Source organism: Ischnura elegans (genome assembly GCF_921293095.1).
Source record: "Ischnura elegans chromosome 13 unlocalized genomic scaffold, ioIscEleg1.1 SUPER_13_unloc_1, whole genome shotgun sequence".
Lineage (NCBI taxonomy): Eukaryota > Metazoa > Arthropoda > Insecta > Odonata > Coenagrionidae > Ischnura > Ischnura elegans.
In genome coordinates, this window is record NW_025791657.1 from 8,303,814 (window position 1) to 8,313,962 (window position 10,149).

Consider the following 10,149-nt stretch of genomic DNA (forward strand, 5'->3'; position numbering starts at 1 on the left):
TTTACTATGGAAGTCATGAGGATTCCAAAAAGCAATTGAAAAATATCCTAAGAATGAAGAAACCGAAATGTAAAGAGGTATTATGCATGGATAAGGATAAAAACTGCATACTGTGAGAGACACAATATACTCTAGAACCAATGAACCAACAATGTATGTAGTCATAACAATGGCACAAGAGAACTTGGTAGAGGAAAAAGACAACACTATTATATTTGGATGATTAACCCTCTCCCTATTGAAGTTTAAATGCCTCATTCTCCGCTCCGTCCTAACCCGGCCGAAACCGGCCGCCGCCATTTAAGTCGCTCCTTCATAAACCGGCCGAATCCGCCCGGCCTGCCCTGCTCTGTTTGGGGCAGCCTTTTGAGCTTCATAGGCATCTGTTTTATCTTGAGAGTGTTTATCTTTGCTAGCACAAGCATCCTTCCTATCTCTCGTTTCATTAAGAAGAAGCAGAACGTCGTCACCATGAGCTAAAATCCCGAGACAATAAGGTGCTTTGTTCCAGCGTGGCACATTAACTGAGAAGTAGTGAGAGAAGATTTTTAAGCTATTACGAGGCCAGTTTTAAAATGGTGTGATACGAAAACCCTAGGCCTGCCCTGTGTTATTTACAGTGACTGTCACATCTAATGGCGATATTTCTTTCTGTGTGGTCACACACAAGCTCACGCTTTTCCTATCTCACATGGCAAGAAGGCGAAGCTCAGCTCAAATGAAAAGAAAATTAATTCCCCTCAGTTCTGTTTGTGGGTGGTTACACGCACTCTCACACTTTTCCTATCTCATAGGGCAAGGAGGCGAATCTCAGCTCAAATGAAAAGAAACCTAATGCTCCTCAGTCCTGACCATGGCTTCTTTAAGTGAGGATGCTATTGCAGAATAAGTGAACAGAAGTGAATTTTCGAGTGATTCAGATAGTTCTAGTTGTTTGAATGGAGAAGAAGGATACAGTGATAGTGACAAATCAAGTGAAGTAGAACTAAAGGATGACGTCACCCCAAGTGCGAGTGATTTAAAAGGTGATATTCAGGAGCATAACTCTTGGAGGGACACCCTGATTTTTGAAGAACCGTCGGAGTTCAAAGAAGAGAGAGAGGGCCTATTCATAATTTGGCGATAGGTGATAATGAATTTTCCTTCCTGAAATATATGCTGGGGGGCAAAGATTATTTTTACAACATTGTCAATAACACAAACAAATATGCAGAACATCTTCAACATTCCTCAGGAAACGCTGACAAACACTGGGTAGATGTTACGTGCGATGAAATGGTGGCATACATTTGAGTGCTTGTATACATGGGAATATTTGATTTGCCTGAAAGCAGGGATTACTGGCATAGCCAAGATATTGACATCTCAATTGTTCGTGGCTGTATGACCTTTAGAAGATACTCAAAAATTTCAAAATATTTCCATATTAGTGATATAACTCAGGAAAAAACAGGGAGAGGAGGGTTTTGATGTATTGCATAAAATTAGGCCGGTTCTTGATGTATTGGAAACTTTTCATCAAAAGTATAAACCAGGTAGGGAATTAAGTGTTGACGCAGCGATGGTTGCTTTTAAAGGACGTCATTACATAAAACAATACATCCAAGGAAAGCCAACGAAGTGGGGATTTAAAGTTTGGGTTTTAGCAAGCTCCCATGGCTACGTTCTGCAGGGAAATGTGTACCTAGAAAAAAAGATATAAGAAATCCTGAAATGTTTCTTGGGACGCAAGTTGTAATGAATTTAATGAAAAACTATTTAGGGAAAAATCATCACGTTTACTTTGATAGCTTTTTTTCAAGTGTGACGCTTATGACATTACCACTTACGATTAACACATACGCATGTGCTACTAAAAGATCATCTTGTAAAGAATGGCCTGAGGAATTAAAATATCCAAAAAACTTAGCCTTCAAAGAGGAGAGAGTAGAAATTTCCACTTAGCACTTTACAGGCAGATGATAGGGAAATTCTCCTCCCGTAAAGTAGTAGGACGTAAAAGAATCCTTCCGATGGGCACATTTTCACAGAGACAGCAACACTCTCTTGCAAAGTTCGTGGGGAGAAAAAAGTGTGTGCTTATTGCAGCTCCAAGAAAAGAATAACTCCTACTGGTCGGAGCATAGAAACGTCATGGAAATGCATAGGATGCGATTTACCTCTTTGCAAATTAGGATGTTATCATCAATGTCACCAAGGAAATGGAGTTGAAGGAGGGAATTAAATTCAATATAAGGTAAGGCAAACTTCTTTCAGTAAGTCAATATATTCTTAAAACGTATACGAATTTTAAAATAAAACACTTAAATATCTTTCAAGTTATTGTAAGTTAATTGAAGTAACCTGCGTCAGTTCATCATCGCGGAGAAAAATAGGTCTACCAGTGGGGCAAATGGGTATTTAAACTTCGTGCATGACGGGGAAATGTTTACGGCCGGTTTTGGGCGGTTTAGGAAGGAGAGGGTTAAATAGAAGATCTAGACAATGATGACCTCGTATCATACGCCTTAACAACTGTAGACTAAAAGTAGCATTGATAAGTAAGTCCAAAGCCATGGTTTTGTTCCACCATAGTGTGATAAATGTTTGTTTGTCAACATTAAGGAAGCTAATGTCATTAATATTCTACTTTTTAATTTGCTCGATTTTTTACGTGACTTTTGCAAATGATAGTACCTACAAAGGGAGATAATTTCTCTCAGCCATATTTTTCATCTGATTCACAATGAAAAACTACGGGTTTACTATTGAAGTCATGAGAATTCCAAAACTAATTGAAGAATACCCTAAGGGATATAGGATATTCTCTAAACTCTATGTTTTACAAGATTTTAGAAAATTTTGCCTCAAAAATATGGTTCAATAAAACATCAAAGTTTGACCTGAGGCAATATTTGAATAAAGCTAAATTATTTTTTCAAATGCATATTCCTTAAGGTATGACCCACCACCTATAAAAGTAAAATTCATGGCTTTTTGCTTGTTTTGTTGTTAAAAAAATTATTTAATCCATTTTCACAACTCTGGCAGTCAGTGTTGGGTTCTACTTCAAGTGTGATGAAATGCTTGTGTTAACTGTTTTCTTTATCTAAGTAAATATTTATGACATGAATCTTGCACATAATAAGTTCCAACATTAAACCATTTTTTATGTGCAGGTTGATTTTCTCCCGATAAGAAAAATACACTTTTGAAACAGGATATTTTAAGGAATTCATAGCACTTAGCCATCATTGCTGGGGATACCTTGATTTTTGCTTTATAGAACACATCAAAATACTGGATGCATGTGAATACAAGTTAATTTTCTCCATTTTGTATAGACAAAAACTTCACGAATATGTTTCACTCAATGAATGCTGTGCAACTTATAAGAATAATGTGAGAAGATACATTGTCTAACCTTGACAAGCATTTACTCCAATGAGGATTAGGCATTAACTTGTTGCTGTATCTTCTTTGAAGAAAAGATACTTTTTAACTTCATAGTGGTGCTGAGAAAAAGATCATATTACATTGGAATATGGCAGCAATGTAACCACATATTTTAGACCTGAACAGGGTTCATTGAACAGAAAGCGAAAATGAGCTGAGTAAGCCCTGCCACTTTCACCATTTGTACAAAGTAGTTTTTCTCTCAGGAGGTAGCTATTGTTTGCCCTTTGTCTTCCTCAGTTGCCCTCCAACTTTGGCAGTGTGAACATCAAGTTTTTTTTTCCAATAAGTTCTGTAGTTAATATTTGTGTCCATCTCTAGAAATCAGGTATGTAAACCCTAAGGAAATTATTTTGACAAAATTTGTTATTTCTATTTCAGTTAACAATAATTTTCCACTTTCGTGTATTGATTTATCATTCAGGCTGATGTCTTTATAATGGCCCATTATCAAGAACGTGGAAACTGTAGTCGAGGAGAACTTACAATTAGAGGTACAGAGTGCCATAAACTAGCTTCACTAAGTGAATCTCCTAAAATTTGAAGAATTAAGTACATTGTAAAGACAAATGATTGAACTCAGGCATGGAATAAGTTCTGGACTTCTTTTGAGTAATTGTGAGAACCAAAAAACCTACTTTTTAGAAAAATATAAAACGTATCAAATAATTTGCTGTGATCCATTTAGATATCATAGAAAGAAAGGAGTAAATCACTACAAACAGTAACACCAGCATTTTCATTCATGATAAGTAGCATACTAGAAACTGTTGAAAGAAATTCCGGGACAAAAGATACGTGATTCATGAAGAGAAAAAGTGGATAAATACATACCCCATACATATTGAAGAAAACTGTGGCATTTAAGAGCTAATCCCAATTGCTGGCAGTGATGATAGCATTGTAGATTTCGACAAAGATTCATCGAAAGAAAAGTATTGGAGGAAATGAATTCATCGTTCAAGGAAATGGATGTGTCTCCTTTGAAACTCCATGCAATTGCATCTCACAGCAAATCAATGTCTCCTAATGGTAATTGAATGTTGCAACTTCTACTCTGAACAAAAAGGCTTGCAAACTATTGGATAAAGATTTCCTTCCAGAGCATGATTCAAAAGTTGTTGATAAAGCAAGTGATATGGATGTGCTAGTGGGGTTACTAAAAGAAAAACTGGTGACAGCAGGCAGTCAGGGAGAGATAATTCAGATACTAACACTAGCTCCTACTTGAGCACGAAAAAAGTAGCCACCAGATTTAATGTTAGTGAATATGGAATTCTATACCAGATCCAACGAGCGGCAAAAACATAGAACAAACTACTGTGGACTCAGTTCAGTCATTTTACCAAAATGAAGGATATTCCTGCCTTATGCCAGGAATGAAAGATAAGATGAGTGTGTCCAAAAATGTCTAATAAATATCTAACAGTAAGCAAAATATTAAATTCATAGTGGAAGAGTCTCAAGACTATGAACAATAGCAGCAGAAAATTGAGTCAAAGTATATAAAAATTAGTTCATGTCACTAACTTTTGACGTCTTTTGGTAATCCATTTGAATTGCAAAACAAACAACACCCCATACAAAAGTGGTAAAGAAGGACAAATCCCTAGTCCTTGGTTTAAACTCCTGTTCACTTTCATCAAAATATCCAAATCTGATCTGATTCCTGTGAATATCAATCTCTCATAAGGAACAAGCTATGTTGTTATATCCAGCTAGCAGCTGCATCATGATGTCATGGTCACGCTATTTAACTGTTCCAAACTCAATAGTACTCACCTTAACTCTCAATTCCTAATCACCCTTCACCTCTGTGGTGAACAGACATAGATACTGTGTTATATAATAAAAAAAACTGCTCCATGATGTGATGACAGCGTGCTCACTTGCTCAGTAAACAAATTAGAAGTGTCACTTTAGCAAAAAAAACCGTTCATTATTACGAATAATTAATTTTAAATTACTCACTCATGAAATTATTCTGTAGTTGGTCATTATTGATCAGGTGAGGGAGAATGGTTTCCGTTTCTGCTGAGAGGTGTAGGAAATATTCCACAAAGGAATGATATTGTGCAGTAGAAAAATAGAACTGTACAAGGCACAAGTAAACTCACCAATTCATCAGTGGCTAATGGATCTGACACATCAGTTGAAATTCCTGTTGGATCTGATGCGCACAGCACAGGATAATTCCCTTCACTGAGGTTACCTTTGTCCTCGTCTTTCACATGAAACTAGGAGAGAATAATGGGCTTCACTCAATAAAAGGAAAACAATAAGAACCTAATTCAATAATAAAAAATCCTCTTTTGCTTGAAACCACTTCAGCTGGCCAATGTACTCATGAGATTCTTGCAACTCACAGATCAAACTCCAGAATATCAACGTTCATCTAAGGAGGGGGAGTTATATCACAAAGGGAATGCAGTTTGAATGAGAGTTATGGTCACTTAGAGCAGAGGTAAAACAGCTGGAACGATAGATCGAGGTTCCACTGTACATTTAATTGCCTTCATCTTTTGTTACTCAGTCTTATAAAGAGGTGCCACAAGAGTTAGAGCTGGATCCTTCATTGAAATGAAGGAGGAAGGTGGCTTAAAACAAAGACAGGGCAATAATGAGACAAAGCCCAATTATAGCTAAGACAAATGGCTTAAGCAGACATTTCACATAGTTATCAACAAGTCTACTCCATCAGATACTCTATCCGAGGATTTCCGGTGTTGTACAAGTGATATTGACAGAAAAATTTAGTGCGGTTCAGCTTTCTGCCTCATACATTACAACTGGAAAAGACCTCAACTGACAGTGGCATTACTGTGAGTAACTTCCCATAAATATACTCATTTTTATAACAGGCATACTCTCTTTCTTATTGCAACTGAGAAATTTGTATAACTGAAGGTGGTTCAAATCAGGTTTCACTGTGTACTACAACATAACTTACCCACTCATTGTCCCTGGGCAGTACCAAGTCTGGCACAGGAAGGTATATTTCAGTGGTTTGGGATGAGCAAGTGAGCTGTGAATTGTTTTCAATCACATCTTGAATGCAGCCCTTAGTATCCACATAAGGCCCCGAATTGTCATCACCTGCCCCTCGTTCTTTAAAACTCTGCAGAAAAAGTAATAGAAAAAACAATTATCTCCTTGAAAATAAATATATGGGATGCTCTTAAGCAATATGAAGAAGGATGTTCAACATACTGTCCATGCTTTCATATAAAAATAGAGTGGTGTCTGCCTGCCTGTTAATCAATCACTGAAAATCTATCTTTCTGAATGAAACAAGTTCTCGCAGGTAGATCCCTAATATTCTGAGTTACTTCTGTGCCTATTTTAAATTTATTTTGGACCATAGTAGCTGGTCCTTCACTGCAAAATATACGATAGAGAATGGGGATCATCCAGCGGTATTATTTTCAGTTTTTTTTTCAAATAACACGAAATCAAATTAGAGAATGAGGATTTAAAATTTTTGCCGTTCAGAAAATAAAATGACACAGTTTTTGATTTTTATACTTCTGATTCTTTCTTCTGAAGTCATAATTTTTGTATAAGTGGCTTCTAAATGCTGAAATGTCAATTTATTCTTTTCTCGAAAGAGAAGTATAGGAAAAAACATGGTGAACATAATGTCAATGTATTTATTACGTTCTAGACCTTCTGCTAACATTTAAATATTAACTCTGGAAGAGAATACTCGTTGCAATAGGTACTGGGTTATGTAGAAGAAAAGAAACCTTAAAATCATCTTCTCTTTCAAAACCATTTCATGAAACTGTTTTTAAATAACCCTGATATTATTATCCTTAAAACTTGCAAAAAAAATCATGCAACAATTATGTATTACCCTCTAAACAAAGTTCCTGCTGTTAGTTAATAGATGGGTATCGCACTGACAGATGGTCGATTTTGAAATATTAGTAGCATCATTACTTAAGCCTAGACATTTGGAAAACAAGCTGCTCGACGACCATGATGAATTTGTCTTGGCTACTTGGATACTTAGTGTTGTGAGAAAATTTCTGGGTTTGAGCCAATTAACCATCATTTGCAGGAGCAGTTGATTTCCTTCTGTCATTTAAATAAATCGGGATTAAGTGCATCAAGAGCCCTATAAATTTAACCATGATGCTGATCTAAGAGAGACAATGTGACATGATTGGTATCACTGCTTCAACAACGGTAATTTCAATGACGACAACTGTCCACGTAAAGGAAGGCCAAACACCTTCAAAGAATCATTATTGGAGACATTTCTTGAGAAAGATCAATGCTAAACTCAAGAAGAGTTTGCTTTTTAGTTGGAGTTACCAACCAAGCCATTTCCTAGTGATTGCATGTGTTGGGAATTAAATATTAAGCAAGAAACTTGGGTTCCCAATGATTCTATAGTGATTCCACAGCATAAAATGCTTGAGCTAATGTTAGAAAACCTAAAACATTAAACATGAAAACCTATTTGGAAACACTGTAAAACAAAGGCTGAACGCACCAGTCAAATTCCACAGACATTGTACCATCTGATTATTATTTGCTCCGTTCCGTACACACCCTTCAAATTGGTAGCCCAAGAAAAATTAAGAATGCAATAAACCTGTCAGGCATGCATAGCATATAAAGAATTATCACAGGTTTTCCCAGTGTATAGTACTGTGTAACGTAAGTCGGGAATTCCACTGGGTCAGGTTATCAAACTCCATCTAACAATCAGCCAAAGTTTTGATGAACAAGTTGTCCATCATCATCAGGGCACCTGGGCAACTGGTTCATAGAAAACTGAGTTGAAGAATCTGGCCCCGTGTAATTCCTGGGTAACCCTCTGCACACCATATCCTTAGCCAAGATTTTTAAGGCTGTTATGTAGGATAAGCATCTCAGTACCTAAAAATTGTATTTCCCAACAATGGTAACAACCAAGGTACAGGTAACTTATTAATACTGAGGTCATATTTAAACTTTAACCACAATATAATTTAACATAATATATAAAATAAACTTGTTAACAACAATATTAATAGAATACTTTCACAAATTATGATGCATTTTTTAAACAGGATAGTGTTCATCTATTAAATTATTTACAGAAACAAATAATTTCATAAAAGGCATGAACAGGAATGAATCTTCTCTATGTATTTAGCCTTATATATATTTGGGATGTAATCAATCAAAATTGATGTGAATATTAAATTTATATTCAAATATTAGAAAGTAGTATTTACTAATTAACTAATCAGCTATAGAAAAGATACATCACAACAAAATTCCTGATTTCTTTCTAATTTTACAATTTTGATGGAATTATTTTCATGGATAATTTTGGCGCAGTAAAATTAATTTCTAATACTTTGCCAAATCTTGCCTTTGTGGCGCAATATCCGCCACAACACGCAGTAGAGAAAATTGGGAATATTCCAGGAACTCCCAAAGCAGCGTTCCGCGTTTGCCGTAGTATACAAACAAGCGATCTTGGCCAACAATGATTCAGTTGGTTGAGTCTGTACTACGAAGTGAGAATAATTGATTCATAATGGAAATGACACAAGTTCGTCATTTAGCGTACAGAAGTATTATTCAGTGCAGTAAATCCCTAGCCCTTCATTGTACCCACCATCTATTCATGTAAGATGAATTGAAAATAAACAACCAATTTCTCAAATGTTGCTAAGATGTTTTTAGTTGCACATAACCTTAGCCTCATAAGATCATAGTTAAACATAAAGGAGAGGTCAGCAAAAAGAAATATAATATGTTTGTATGCACTCGGGACTATATTTAACAACCGACCAACAAACTATTTTCAAGTTCTCTCACATTTTATTATTTAGCAGCATAGGTCAGGGAATTCTTTGTTCTTAAAACAAGGAGTATGGTAGAGGAGTCATTCCATGTCAAATCAACCAATATTTTGTCCAAATGACACTCAACGACTCAGATTTTCCTGAAACTTTCCATACTTCCTGGTATAATTAGAAATTGTGTACAATATTTGCCTCCAATTTTCAATTGTTAATGAAATATGAGCAATTGAAATTTGGGAGTGACCCCTTAAGTGCCGCAACGTGCAACACTTGGTCATTTTTATTTTCATCCATAACACCATTCCTGTGAGATGAAAAGGCAAGGTTTTTTTCCTAAAGCTAAGTGGCCCATAATGATCCCACGATTATCATTAAATATTCACTGCATGAAGCAATTCATGCAGTGAATATTGAATGCATGACCATGGCAAGTTTCAAGAAAATCCGAATCGGTGGGTGTCATGGCCTGGTTGATTTGAAATGGAATGACCAAGAGCCAAGTGTGTGGATTACCTTTCTAAGTCGATAAATGGTGAATTAAAATCCCATTCTTCCTGAATATTATTGCCTAGTAAACACAAAGTTTTGCCAAAAGACGACATGTCTTCAGTCTTTGACACTGAAAAACCAACTGCAACATAAATAGCATCTTGCCAAGGGCTCACAAATAGGGAAAAACCGTTTCAGGGAAATTAGACTTTTCCGTTTACCATGGACGAGGGCCTTTCCCACACAGCACACGGACACCTTTCGGACATCCGGTGATTGTCCGCCAAGTGGCCTATGGACATCCTACGGACAGCCGAATTCATACAAAATGATGTCCGCTGCAAGTCCGCATGTCAGTAAAAAAGGTGGCCTATGGACGACCTGAAATTGTCCGCTCTGGACACCTTCAGGACAC